The following is a 15547-nucleotide window of genomic DNA, read 5'->3' as shown; positions in this document are numbered from 1 at the left end:
TCGTTCAGCATGACCGGTTTGGTGGTGGGTCAGTGATGGTCTGGGGATGTATACCCATGGAGGTACGCACAGACCTCTACAGACTATACAACAGCACCTTGACTGCCATTATGTATCGGGATGAAATCCTTGGACCCATTGTCAGACCCTATCTTGGTGCTGTGGGTGCTGGGTTCTTTCCTGGTGCACAACAATGTCCGGCCTCTTGTGGCGAAAGTATACAGGCAGTTCCTGGAGGATGAAGAATTGATTGGCCCCACGCTTGCCTGACCTAAATCCACTAGAACACCTCTGGGACGCTGCCAGGTTGCACCTCAGACTGTCCAGGAGCTCAGTAATGCCCTGTTCCAGATCTGGGAAGAGATCCCTCAGGACATCTGTTGTCTCATTGTGGTAAAGTGGGTCCACAGCTTGCTTAGTAAAGGCCATTTTTTAAATAATCGCCGCTCTCGCGGTGGCTTAGCGAGGGGGCGTTGGGCCATAGCAAGTCACGGGGCGATCTGCGGTGTGGGTGTTTCTCACCGAGTGCACAGGTGAGGGACTGCCCACATCCGTGATTGCTCCCGTGGCTAATATGCTACAGCTGCTATGGCACCTCGCATTGTAAAAGAAGCGCGAGTCGGTTGGGGAGAAAAGGAAGATCGGAGGAAAGGAAAGATCAGAGAACGAGAAAAAGAACGAGAGAGAAAAAAAGGACGGAGGTGACAGGAAGCGAGAGAGCAGGTTGGTGCAGCAGGAAGCGCGTGAGCGAGCGCTCCTAGGCAGCTGAGAAGACAGCCTGGGTGTTAGGCCGACACCCAGGGCGTTGTTGTTTTTGTCGCTCCCGCTGATCAAGCATGTAGCGGGAGTGACCAAAGAAGGAGACGTGGTGACTCCGCATGGGGCCGCGGATGGCAGCGGGAGTCATGGATTTGGGATGTGGTGTCCTCCACGTGAGAGCCTTGGCCGTGTGAGGAATTCCCAAGTCGTGGTATGGAGGGTGCCGAACCGAAGCCAGGGATCGGGACGCCGCCAGATCTGTAGTGGTGTGAAGGTCAGCTGCAGGTAGAGTGGCTTCCCTGTTGCGAAGCCTGGACAAAGAGAAGAATGGGAGTCACCATTTAAAAAAAAAGCACTGATCTTGTTGATTTTTAAAGACTGCTTTCTAAAACATTTTAACCTCTGGTTTTAAGGATTTTTTTTTTCTATTTATTGGTTTTAACCTCCACATTTCTTTTATGGATTATTTATTGAAGATTTGGAAAGCACTGCACTTTATTTGAACACTGTTTTTGTTGGGTTTTAAATAAAAGCACTCTTCACTCTTTACCATCCCCTTGCTCAAATGTTGTCTCACTGTCTAGCTCATTGGTGACATTACCGACGGTGTTGGGTTCAAGTGCTTCCAAACAGCAAAGGGAGTGTGGAGCCAGAACCCACATCGTCACACTCATTAGGAGCATGCCCTGTCGTTGTCAGGCATATATACAAACACGTGGGGACCATACAAACTACTGAGCATGATTTTGAGTTGCTGTAATGAAATTTCAGTAGAATGGACTAGTCTGCTGCATCATTTTTTCAGTTTGATTTTTGGGGTCTTTGAATTCAGCCCTCTGTGAATTGATAATTTTTATTTCCATCAAATGATGTGGCATCATTTCGTTCCTAACACATTACCCAGTCCATATCAGTATATCTGTGCATAGAACTCACACTATAACATGGTGTAAGCACAAACATGGGAATGTGCGTATGCACAGAAAAATCCAGATGCAGGAATCTGTGCGTACATAAACTTTCTTCCGCTACATAAATGCCGATCAGCATGAAAAGTAACACACGTGCACGCACCTGCTCCTCCCACAATTATGTCTCTTTGAATATGCAAATCAATATAAATAACCCTTAAGCTCAGACAATGGCAAAACCATGAGGAAAAATAGAACAATATCAGCGAATACCAAGTGGAGGCAAGGAAAAACGTACTATTTGTTGGTTTAAACAGTGGTATAAACAACAAAAGGAAGCTGATCGAGTGACATAGCGTGTCGGAGAAACTCGAAAGCTCAAGTTCACAAAGTCACACAGTGCCCGAAATAAAAAGGAAGTCGCATATCAAAGTCGCCGTGAAAAGGCGAGTCATGGCCCACCATCTAAGTGTCATATGAAAGCTTATTAGGGTACAGAGAAAAAAAAAAAGTCACACAGTGGGGGAAAAAGCATGAAATATCAACTTTAATCTCGAAATTTCCACTTTAATCACGTAGTTTATTTTGTCATTAAAGTAGAACATCATAAACTTAATCTTAAAATCGTTTAATTTATTAGTTTCTCAAATCCCATCGCAACTAAAGTAGCACGTTAAATGCTTTGTTTTTTTATTTGATCTTCTATATGCTCTATGTGTGTGAATCACTATGGGTTTCTTAAACCGGCTTTCTCTACCTCCGACAGGACACAGAATCCATTACACTCATGATATTACAACTGTCTGAATAACTAAAATACTGAAATGTATACGTGATATAATTTTCATAATGATAGGAATTAAAGCATGTTATTAAACATGGGCACATGGTGGCGCAGTGATTGTGTGCGATCTTCGTTGAAATCATTTATTGCAGCAGTATTGTCACTTTCAAATGTACTAACCTCCAATTCCTATCCTTCCTTTTCTTTCTCTAAATACCTAATCACCACACAATCAGCTCTGTAATAGACGTTAAGCCATCTGTATGCTTATAATGCAGATTCTTCAAAACTTTTAAGGAACATTGAAATGTCTTCGTAGTATGTGTTTAATTATTCTATCCTTCACGCCAGTCCCAGTGAAGCATACAGTGCAAGGCAGGAACAATCCGTGAAAGGAGCTCCAGATCCTTGCTAGTGTAGCGATACTGTGTCCTTTAATTACTAACAATATAGATTATTTAAATAAAGTTAAAGTTTTATCTGTATAAAATAATAAACATATTTTGCTGCATTTCATCTTAATAATGATATCGTCATCATATGTAAATATGCGCTTTATAAAGTGGCTCAGGTTGTGCAAGTTTACAGTGAGGTAATTGTACTTATAAGTACAAACAGTTCTACAAGGAACAGTTGAAGGAGTGATTGATTGCGTTTAGAGCTGTTGGGATGAAACTGTTTTTGAACCGGGAGGTCCGTACAGTAAAGGTTTTGAAGCGTTTGCCATGTGAGAAGCAGTTCAAATAGGAAGCATGGCTGAGGTAGCGTGTGCTTGATGCTGTATACAGATATTTCTCTTTCCGATCAGCTACTCCGAGTGGTGCAGTGAAAGTAATATGGAAAAAGTTGATCCGCTGTGGCATCCCCTAACGGGAGCAGCTGAAAGGAGAAGAAGAAGGTGCAGTGAGATTAACAACGCTAAAGCAGCCATGGTATTTAGAATAGTTTGACCATTCTGTGGACCATTATATTGTTACAGGTTAATTACAATCAGATGCCTTAAACTAATAAACAATATGCGGTTAATTTCAGTGTATTTATAAAGCTGCGTCAGGGATGTGGATCTGAAAAAGAAAGATAAACCACACAGGAACAGTAGCATTGCTTTGACGCTGGGTGCCGCCAGTCTGCAAAACTGAACGGAGAACTTGCATATGACAGGGTATGAGATACTGTGGAAATGTGCGAGGCTTTACGCCAAGTTTAGGTTTTATGCATCGTGATTCGAACGTGGAAACGTTCGTACGCAACATTTGTGTGTGTATGCACCGTTTATACATGAGGCCCCTGATGTTTTTCCAAAGTGTTCCTTTAATTTTTTGAGAAGCTGATATTCCGCCACACCAGGAAGTGCTGGGGGGAAGACGACTGGGGACACCCGGACGGCTAACGGGTGCGCAGCCGGCACTTCCGCCACACTGGGGCGTGGCAACGGAGGAATGCCGGGAAGCAGCTGGAGCCCATCCGGGTTCCTATTTAAGGGGCCGCCTCCTTTCAGTCGATGGTGGATGTCAGGTGGAAGTGGATAGAGCTGGAGAGAGGACTGGAGGCGGTCAGGAAGGCACAAAGGACTGTGAGGCCTGGATTGAGGGGAATCAGTGCTGGAGGCACTGGGGTTTGTGTGCACGTACATAACCTGTAAATATTGTAAATAAAAGTGTGTTGGGTGCAAAAGCGATGTACGTCTGTCTGTGTCCGGGCCAGCGTTCACAATATATATATATATATATATATATATATATATATATATATATATATATATATATATATATATATATATATATATATATATATATATATATATATATATATATATATATATATTGTGACAGATAGGGGCGCTGTCTTCCCCTTGCACCATCAGAGCAGATGCAAGACACCAGATAAAAGTCCAAATGTTGACTTTATTATAATAACAAATGTGCATAAGCACCTCCACGTCCATTATACTTAAATACACAATATCACTAATTACAAAATTTCCAACTCTCAGACACGTTGTCACCTTTCCTCCCAACTCAGCTCATCCTGCTAGGGCTTCACGAGAGTCCTTTTAAAGTCCATGACCCGGAAGAATTTCTTCTCCTGGTCAATACCACATCTTCTTTCGTCAAGTGCCCCGGAAGTACTGTGGGCTTCCGTCCTCATGACCCTGAAGTACTTCCGTGGTGACGTAATTGTAAAAGTCCCCGGGTTCTTGGTGAGCTCCCACTGGCGGCACCCACGGCACCCAACAGGGCTGAAGAGAGGAACTCCATGAGGGAATCCGAGGAACCATTTCCATCCAGGGGAGCTGACATCTAGCGTCCCAGGGGGATGTAATGCCCTGAAACGGCTGCTTTCTTCTGTAGAGGGACATCCCGGCCGGACTGAAACGTCGGTTGTCCATCACTATATATATACATATACATATATATATAGTGAACACTGGCCCGGACACATATATATAATATATATATATAATTCTATTTAATGAACAATCACAAAAACAGTTTAGAAAATTTCAACATTTGCAATGTTTAAAAAAAAAACTAGCATCATAACTTAATGTAAAATAGCAGCATCAACTTACAGTAAACCAAACATGTCAAACAGTCAATCAAACAAGTGTGGAGCACAAAATTATTGAACTATTTAAGGAACATTTATAAAAACAATTTAGAAATTCTGCATTTTTTGCAGCATTTAAAAAATAGCATCATAACTTTATTAGCTAGTTTTTAAAGACCAACATCACATTAATTTGCCTCAGTTCTTTTGGTGTTCAGTGAGAGAAATCTAGCCTGTTTTGGGCTTGAACAAGTGCACTGAAGTCAGGTTGAATATCTGAGGTGGATATGCGAAGGACAGCACACAAGTGATCATCGCTGAGAGAGGATATATAGATCGGGATTTGTTAAACTTCATAACTGAGAATGTTTGTTCACAGATGTAGGTAGATCCAAAGAGAACCAACATCCTCTGAGCATGTCTCCTCAAGTGTGGGAAGATTACCTCTTTGAGAGAGGAATAAAACTCTTGAAACTTCTTGAAAACTCACCATGCAGTGCCCCTAACATGGATGAATACTTGTGGAGACGATCAGCTGATAGTGTGACTTCTTTCAGTGTTGGCAGGTGAGTGAGAATGTTGCCCTCTAATTGACTTGAAAGAAAGTTCAACTTTCTCATGAAAGCTGTCACCAAGCTATACATTTCGTGTGCAAAGAGGCCCTTGCCTTGCAGCTTGGTATTTAATTCATTCATTAGTGCAGTTACATCAACAGCAAACTGGATCTGCAATCCAGTGTGTATCTGAGAGCTCTGGAATGTCCTTGTCTTTCTTTTCACAAAACTCCTGAATCTCTGCTCTCAGGTCCCATACTCTTTTAAGCACCTTGCCAAGGCAAAGCCATCTCAAAGCTGTCTAGCCTATGTCACTATGTTCACTTTCATGCTCCTCTTACAGTGAAACAAACTGTCTGTGATTCAGTGCTCTTGCCCTAATGAAATAAACTATTTTATTTACAACATCAACAACATGGCTAATTTTTAGCACTGACTTGCACAACACCTCCTGATGAATAATACAATGCAAAAATACCAATTTCTGTTCTGGGTTAATTTCAGTCACTTTATCTTGCATCTGCCTCAAAAGTCCAACATTTTTCCCCGTCACATTTGGACAGCTGTCGGTTGTAACACCTACTAGTTTGTCCCATTTTAATCCCAGCGTGTCCATAGATGCATTTACCTCTGTGAACAAATCACTCCCCGTTGTAGTCCCTTTTATTGGCCATATACCAGCCAGCTCCTCCATCATCTCAAAGTCTTTCGTTAATCCATGTACAAAGATAAGTAACTGGGCTGTATCATGGACGTCACAGCTCTCGTCCAGAGCCAAGGAAAACAAGACAAACTTTTCCATATTCTTTTGCAGTTGAAGCTCCAAATTCCAGGGCTGTGGAGTCAGAGTCGAGGAGTCGGAGTCGGAGACAATTTTGGGTACCTGGAGTCGGAGTCGGCCGACTCCGACTCCTACTAAATTTAAATGCGAATTAAAAAAGTAAGTTGAAATGTCCCAATTCACAGTCATAATGAACTACTTATCTGATTTAAGAATAAAGCCCAATGCATGCAGTGCATAATGTTACCACAAAACGAACATGTCAAGTAACCATGAAGCATGCTTTTCATTGACTGTATGCGTCACTATATGGGATGTAATGCACAGGTAAGGTGCGGCACCGCTTTTCATCGTGTTGTGTTCCACTGTTACAGGGAACTGTGAACCTAGCCTAAAGCCCCCCATACATTTACAGATGCACTGCCGATTTTTCGGCCGTTCAACGAGTCATCACACGTCAAACGCCTGAAAAATCATCTGGTGTGTTCTCAGCTCCGTCGGCTCCCCTTCACTATGCGCTAGTGAAGAGGGCCGAAGGAGCCGAGAACACAGATCTCCCTACCTGTCTCCAGCAGAGGCTCGTTCTGCTGATCAGCTGGCCGGTGAGTGACACAATGCACTAAACTTCCGGCTGGCTGACAGAGGAGACAGCCACTGCAGCAGACAGAGGCATCACATTACTTTGGATGGGGGCGGTGGTCGAGATTTTCGGCAAGCTGGATCTGCCCGTCCATGTCAATTGTGTTTGTCGTTAATCTGGCATTATAGTAGAGTGTTGGCTTCCTAGCCAGTAGTTCTGTGGTGAAATGACATGTATGTTGCCTTCCTTTCCTTCAATGGATGTAGAAAATACTTTAGCATAGTATATACATACAGAGGAGTCGGTGTCGGGGAGTCGGAGTCGGAAGATTTAGAAACTGAGGAGTCGGAGCATTTATCTACCGACTCCACAGCCCTGCCAAATTCCCCGCGATGTTCTCGACCCGCCTCGTTACGGTGCACCTCGAGAGAGACGCAGTTGCAAACGCAACTTTTTTCTCAGGGCATATTAGCGCTGAAGACTCCACCAAACAGTCTTTGATAAACTCCCCATCAGAGAATGGCTTACTGTATCTTGCAGTTTTGTGGGATATTACAAAGCTGGTCATGACCGCTGCATCCGGGGATGAGTGGAGCTTTGTAAAAAATCCTTGTTGCTTTTGGAGTTTAGCTAGCAAATCTTCTGATGCTCATGCCCGCTCTGTATCACTGAAATTCTTATATTTTTCTCCGTGTTTACTCTCGTAATGGCGATTCAAATTGTATTCCTTAAACACCGATATATGTTCTCCACACACTAAGCACACAGCTTTACCTTTGATTTCAGCAAATAAATATTTAGAAGTCCATGCCTTGTTAAAAACTCTACATTCTGTGTCATTTTTTCTTTTTTTAACGTTAGCTGACATATTTAAGGGCTAAGAGCTAATTTCTTGGAAGCTGTTCAACACATTCGCTGAAGTGCATAAGCACACTGGTAATTAAGAAAAACAATAGTGACCTTCAAAATAAAAGCCGTGTAACAGTATTTCATGCACCTATCACAAAGTAATAGATGTTGCTACACTTTTAATACGAACTCATGTGGGCCGGGCAATGGTAGTCAGCGGGCCGGATGTGGCCCGCGGGCCATAAAATGCCAAGTTCTGTATAAGCGCCTGCTGTCGATGGGTGATACAAGGAACATTATAAAAATCCCGCTACAATAAATAACCGCGCTGTTGCTGTTTCAAGCTGAATAAAGCTGGTGTTAAAGTACTGAGACTCAGCTTCGTTTTTTGGGGCGTAAGACGGGGACTCGCACTTCAAAGCACACACGTGCGCGAGCACACACACACACACACACACAATGCTGTAGTAAACAGTATACGCTTGTATGGATGTTGACTATATGAGTGAGGCATGCAGACTCCGAGAGAGACAAATAAGGAGAGAGACACATGAGCGAGTGGGAGAGAGAAGAACCATCAGCTTAGTTGTGATCACATGACGCTCAGCAGACAAAGTGTATCCATACTACTCGTATTGCAAGACATCGCTCATTTATCAAGTCAAAATTAATTAAAAAATTTAGCTTGTCTTGCAAAACACTCATAAACCAAGTTACTCGCAAACCGAGGTTCCACTGTGTGTATATATATATATATATATATACAAACGTGCCCCTCTAGTTTGCGCCTCTCTCGCCGGCGGGGTCACCTTTGGCCTCCCGGCGTGGAGCCCTCCCGCGGAGTGGCCCGTTCCAGGAGGGCAGGTCCCACACGACGTCGGCTCAGCGCTCGCGGGCTTCGGGCCTGTGGAAAAAAGAAAAGGAGTGCCAGAAGCACTGCCAGTACACTCACCCCGAGCGTCCTGTCGGCTCCTGTACCGGCAGTTCTCCTGCCCCCCTCCGACAGCCCCTGACTTGCCTGCTAGAGTCCTCCGCCTCAGGTTCCATGCCCGTCCTTTCGCTGTCCACGGGCTCGCTCTCGCAGGCGGCTCGCCCAGAGGATGGCCCTTCTCCGGGCGCTCACCCCCAGCAAGACGCCCCTTCCTATCGGAGGTCCCGGCATTCACCCCTCAGTTCCTCCTTCTTCTCTTGGACGCCTTGACGGTCTGGGTCTAAGCATGGCAACAGCTCAAATCCACTCCCGTCTGCGTCCCTGCAGAGCGGCAGGAGACTGCCGCGGGCTTGGAGCGCAGGGCGCTAGGACCCAGGGCACTCATCAGCCCCTGTCCTGCCAGCGCCTGCGTACTCAGTCTCCTCGCCCGATCGGCTGTCTGCACCGCCGCATCCGCTGTGGGGGGATCGCTTACTCGAAGTCGGTCCTCCTTAAGTCGCGACCACGTTCGGCGGATCCCCCTTTATGCTTTACGGGGACGATATCACTTACCTTCCCCGTGGTGTCCCAATTGCCAAAAGCTCCAGCGTCGCGCCGAACCTCCGTCAGACGTGGCGTCTCTCCCGACGCGACCGCCTTTCCCCTCAGCTGCTCCAAACGGAGCACGAGATAACCCTGCACCTGCTCCAAGGACGACTCGGCAGGCCGAAGAGATTCCTCCGGCTCACGCCAAGCCGCTGGTGGAAACAATGAGACAGACGCCGGTGAGCTTACCTGTCCATCAGCTCCACTCGACGCCTGCCTCCTGTGGGCCACTCCCTCCGACCCAATCGGGTCCCTTCTAGGCACGAGACTGGCGTTCCTTGGTCACACCTTCATCCAATCATTGGCGGGCACACAAGATACACCAGCCAATCCCGTGCCTGTCAGTGGGCGGGACATTCGTCCCGCGGCCATCTTGTCTCCCCTGCTCTGGATGCGGTGTGGTCGCAGCTGTGGCGATTCTTCGAGCCGCAGCGGCTCCGATTTTGCAGCCTCCTCTGCTGCCACCCTCGCGCTGCCGACAGTCCGTGGCCCGGCGTGCTCCTGCCACGGACACGCATCCGGATCGTCCCTCCCTGTAGAAAAGGTAAGTGCGACCCCGAAGGGCCGATTACTGCAGGGCAGGGCACTTACCTCCCGGATCCTGTCATGCCGAGGCCCCTGCGTCGCAACGGCGGCCTCGCTGTCTGTCCTGACAGCGCGACCCTCGGAGCCCGCTGCGCTCTGGCAACGGCTGTTCTTCCTCCGCACCCGGGGACGGCCATTCTGCGGTCCGGCGCCGTTCTCTGGGGCGAACCGCTCCCGCGGGGTTGTACACGGGCCGCTCCTGCGGCCAGTGTGTGGGGTCCGCTGCTGCGCCAGGCCGTTCACAGACTTTTGTTTGAAAGGAAATGCAGGTCCCCGTCTTGTACCAGACGGCCCATCCGCACGACTACGCCACTGTGAACTTGGACCCGGACACAGACAGACGTTGTTTATTTACAATACTATTTACAAATTGGACGTGCACAAACCCCAGTGCCTCTTGCACCGATTCCCCCAATGTCCAGGCCACACAGTCCTGTGCCTCTTTTATTTCTGGCCGCCTCCAGTCCTCACTCCAGCTCCGTCCTCTTCCACCCGACTTCCACTCATGACTGGAGGGAGGCGGCCCCTTTTATAGGAACCCGGATGGGCTCCAGCTGCTTCCCGGCAATCTCCCACGGACACACCCCCGTGTGGCGGAAGTGCCGGCTGCGCACCCGGAAGCCGTCTGGGTGTCCCTTGTCGACTTCCCCCTCCCGGGATAATCAGGCACTGGGGCGCCGCCTGGCAGTGGCCACGGGCCCCTACAGGGCTGGGCTTCCAAGCCCTCTACCCGAGGCCTCCAGCATAACCAGGATGGACGCCCCCTCTCGGTCTGGAGGAGGCACAAGCCCTCCTCTGGTCCTCCTGGGCGTCCGGCCGGGGACCACACGGGATATACCGGCATCGGGGCGCCGCCTGGCGGTGGCCACGGGTCCCTACAGGGCTGGGCTTCCAAGCCCTTTACCCGAGGCCCCCAACATAACCAGGACGGACGCCCCCTCGCGGTCTGGAGGAGGCACAGGCCCTCCTCTCGTCCTCCTGGGCGTCCCGGCCGGGTTCACAATACCACAAAAGTATATATATATATATGTATAAATATGAAGAAGAAAAGGATGATTCCGCTGCTGATTGATAACCCTGCTGTCCACAACATGCTTCCACATTTAGATAATGTTCGTGTTGTATTCCTCCCACCCAATTGCACAGCAATGCTTCAGCCATTGGATTTGGGCATCATTCACACCCTGAAAGTGTATTATCGCAAGGAAATGTTGAGTAAAATTCTCCTCAGCATAACTTGTAGGCAGGGGAGATTAAAATTAATGCGAAAGAAGCCTGGGTGCAAGTTAAAGAAAGCACTTTAGTAACAAATACAGAATCTCATTACAATGAAATTTTCATTACAAAAATGTTTTTTAGGTCCCTGGCAATTCGTTGTAATGGAATTTTACCTGTATATATACAGTATATGTATTAACAAGAACCTGGGAGGCCTGAGGGCCTGAGGGGAAGAAACTAACCATTTGTGAACTTAATGACCTGTGGGGAAAAAACTGTTCTTATATGTTTGTTTTGGCATATATTAATCTCAAATGCTCCTATGAAAAAAATCAATAAAGGTTGTGGCCTTGATGTGAGTGGTCAGCAATAATTTTCCTAGCCTGAGTCGTGACTCTAGAATAATACAAGTCCTGTATGGTGGGCGGACTGGCATTAATGACATTTTTTGGCAGACCTGGCTATTTGATGTAGCCTGTTTTTATCATGTTTAGTCACTGATCCAAACCACACTGTTATGGATGAGCTGTTAACAGACTCATTGACTGCTGTGTAAAACTCAATCAGCAGCTCCTTTGGAAGGTTGAACTTCCTTAGCTGTCACAGGAAGTACATTTGCTGTTTATCCCTTTTTATGATAGATCCTACATTGGCCTGCCATTTCAAGTCCTGGGAGATTACAGATCCCAGAAACATAAAGGTTTCCACAAATTTCACAGCAGTGTTAAGTATGGAGAGGGGGGATAATATTGTGGGACATCACCTAAAATAATCTGAAAGATAAGTTGTCATATAGTTAAATCAACTGAAAAAACAGAGCTCCTCTTGCTTGTCTAGCGTTTAGTCATGTTGCACTGTTGAGATACGTCAGATTTTCGTGATAGGTTTATGTTGTGAAGGGTTATTTGACCAGTGATCCAAATGAAAAGGGATGAGATGAGAAAAAGTGGGTGGTTGTTTTTAACAGTTATTCAGTTTAGCTTTCTATAACCAATATACAACCTCAGGCCCTCATCCTTTATTTCCATGAATAAATCCTTCTCCCAATTAAACTGATAAATAGTTTAATAAACATATTTGGTAGATGCTATTGAATATATTTACCCATAGCAATGTTTCTGGTTGAGATAATGCATCAATAGAACAGTTGTGTTTGGGTTGTAGCAGTAGTTCTAATGACTTGTAAAAACATCCTGGAATTCAATGTATTTTGACATAAAAAGCTAATAATATTACATGATATGATGGGTGGAGAAATAACATTCAAGCAAAGATCCTGGCAATTAAATTCTCCATCAAATGCTTATGTTATAGGTTCTGTACTACCAAGGTAGTACCGTAGGATTTTTGTGGGTTCAAATGCATGTAGATATAGAGACAAATGAAATGGTTGATAGAGTTTCAAGGAAAGCTTCAAGTAAAACAAATATACAGTACACATCATAGTGTCACTGAGTGTAGCTGAAATTGGGAAATTACGGCAAAAACGGTGGAACTTGGGAAATACAGCTAGACATCTATTTCAGATTCAGAATTCAATCTACAGAAATATATTTACAGAGAAACACAGAAGGGATGATATTGTTATAAATAAGCTTAGGTCACTGTGTGTAAATAACAGATGGGATCTGTAAGGAATGCTTAACAACAAAGTCTGGCTCGCAATTTTTAGTGTCGTATAAAAACTGAAATAGAGGGAGCCTGTCCAAAAAGACATTATCTTTACATATCCAAGACCTAAGTGTAAAAAATATAATAGTAAGGTTTAGTAAAATAGAAGAGATGTACAATAAAGTATTCATTTTCTAAACGGTTAGGATTATATCAAATGATAGAAGGATATTAACATCTTCAGGATAGAAGTTGGCAGTATTGTACCACAGGGTGTTAGAACCGTTAATAAAGAAGGATAATAAGAAGTAGTAGTCCATTGCTGTTCATAGGATATGCTTGGTGGTTTGGTGAGTTCTTGTTTTGATTAGTTGATTTGTATTTACTTTTTTTGTGACTTCTGCTACTGTTTCAAGGATACTGATTTCTGATTTTGGTAGTGGGACTTGTTTACTGTGAATTGCCTTTAAGGCAAGACCTTTTCACCTCATGTTAATGTATCCTCTTTTATAAAGATTCTTGTGGGACAGTCCCTATACAAGCTGTAGTTTCATAGTACTCCTACATGTGACAGTCTTTTGCATTTTCAACTTTTAAATCCTGTTCTCCATTCTGAGGCCTAAACAGACCTGAAGCCTCCCAGTTTCCTAGGGTGCTTCAGGTTAGCCATTTTTAAAGACCTCCCCTATTTTTGATGTCAGAGTCATAACTGGATGTACTAATGACGTTTTCTGCTGCTTCAGAGTCTACAAAAGCAGTTGAGCCACTGTGTTAATTTGAAAAGAATACTTCATCAGAATTGCCAATTACACTTACTGTCTTATAGAGTGTGGACACTTTAGTTTCCCTGTCACTTACTACAGTTTGTCACTATAAGTCCTGTTTCCCAAAAATAAAAATATAGTGTCTCACAAATGTGCCTTTGATGTACTTTTAAGCTGACATTTGCTTTCCCCAGTTTTTGTTTGGTTTAGCTATAGCTGTGCTTTTGACTAGGCAACTAATCCACCTTTTTGTGCTTGTATGCTTAACTTTCAATTTGCAAGTCCTTTACCATTTTTGCACCATGTCTATCATCTCATCTAAGGTATCCCCTTCGTTATGGCTAGCCAGTTCATCTTTCATTTCCATTTTTGAACAAGAAGGTTAAGGTGGGCTCCTCCCAACCCATATATCCTGTGACCACTCAAAAAGTAAGTGTGAATACACATGGATTTATTCCCGTACTTAAATTCTAGTAGCCTTTTTATGGTTAATTCAGAAGGTAAAGAAATTTGAAAAATATTTCAAAAGTTTTAAATGAAAAAAATCAATAGAAATGAAGAGGTTATTACTATCATGTATGGTGAATGCAAATTATATGGGCTTATCTAAAAAGTCAAATAATAAAAACAGACTGTCTCTGGCACAAGAATTAGGCTGCACGTCAAAAGCATTTAATATTGATTAAAAAAAAGAAAAATCATTTATTTGGATCACTAGAATAAAGTGTAGGGTGCAGGACTGATAGTTATTTGACTAGTTCTGGTGGAAGATTGTGCACCAGTCAAATTATCAGGCAGTTTATGTTGCTGAATTCCCCAACTACTTGTTGTAAAGAGGTCATGATGTTTGCAACCTGTTTACGCATGTCTTTGACCTGTATTTGCAAACCCATTATGTCCCTATACACATATTGTACATGTCTCATCTCAGGGTCAGTTATATTATTTTAAAATAGTAACTAGGAGAAGAGATGTTGTCAATAACCAAATGAGAGTCATAACCAAAATCTATCCTGTGTTTCATCAAAGCCTAATCAGAAACCAAAGTTTGGTTAGTTGGATATTAAAGTGAGAATTCTTAAAACTGACACACAATTTGCAAGAGGTTTTTTTTTTTTAAATCTCGGGCCGTATGAATAATGTCATGGTTAGTTACCATAACCTCGCTCCACAAAATGGAGATGGCCACATTAGGGGAAAAATAGCTTTGAAAGAGATGTTTATATAGTGTAAACATCTTTAAATATATTTCAATAAAGTTTAAATTGCAGAAACTGACTCTGCCTATAGCTCCCAATAACAAAGAAAAAAGTTATTAAAAAAATAAATTAAACACATAATAAAAATGAGTTTTTCCTCATTGAAAACAAACCTGTACAATTCTCTAAATATATTGTCAAACCTCCACAATGTAAAGCTGTGTGATGTTTCATTTATACACCATTTTAAAGTGCCATATATAAGCAGTATAGCAGATCAACAGAAACCACTTTAGTGGCCAAAACTTTGTTGCATCAATAATGAGAGCAATTAAGAGAAAGTGAGTTTATCCAAGCTCATATTATATTCATCATTACAGTAATTTCAGGGCATACAGTTAGCATTCCTTTTATTCAGTTTTTGATTGCTACATCTTCAATCTGAACATGTAGTATAGGTAGCCTTAATTTAAACAGTACTGCCTTTTCTCTTTCCCCCTTTTTGTTTTTTATTTTGTTTGTCATTATGGCTTAATATGCATGGGGCATGTTGCTTTTGGTATGAATTACTGGATAGTGTAGTTATCTGACCTTGGAAAATGTACTGGTATTTTTAGGGTGCAAGTTAAGTAGGAAGGGGAAAGTGTGTTTTGCAATATGGTGAATCACTGCATCTGTTATTGACTTCCACCTGCTCCTTGTGTGCTTATACACTCTGCAATGGAATGAGTATTCTATGGAACTTTGCTTAGCAGAGACCCATTTTTGTGACCGACCAGAGGGCACTCTGTCGACTGTGCATGTATCTATATGGCCCCATTTGCAGAAATGTGTTTTATTTTTAGAGAGTTATACTGCTTGCAGTGTCATCCCAGGTAAAACCAAA

The 15547-nt window shown here is 43.9% G+C and overlaps 1 protein-coding gene across 1 annotated transcript in view; it reads left to right on the top strand.

Annotated features, from left to right (window-relative positions):
• masp1 (mannan-binding lectin serine peptidase 1) overlaps positions 1-15547 on the top strand; it is a 247786-nt gene that overhangs the window by 48752 nt on the left and 183487 nt on the right. The window lies entirely within an intron of this gene.

The sequence above is a fragment of the Polypterus senegalus genome, chromosome 1 (assembly GCF_016835505.1).
Source record: "Polypterus senegalus isolate Bchr_013 chromosome 1, ASM1683550v1, whole genome shotgun sequence".
Classification (NCBI taxonomy): Eukaryota; Metazoa; Chordata; class Cladistia; order Polypteriformes; family Polypteridae; genus Polypterus; species Polypterus senegalus.
Note: the sequence above shows the minus strand (reverse complement) of the source record. Positions and strands in the feature narration are given on the sequence as shown.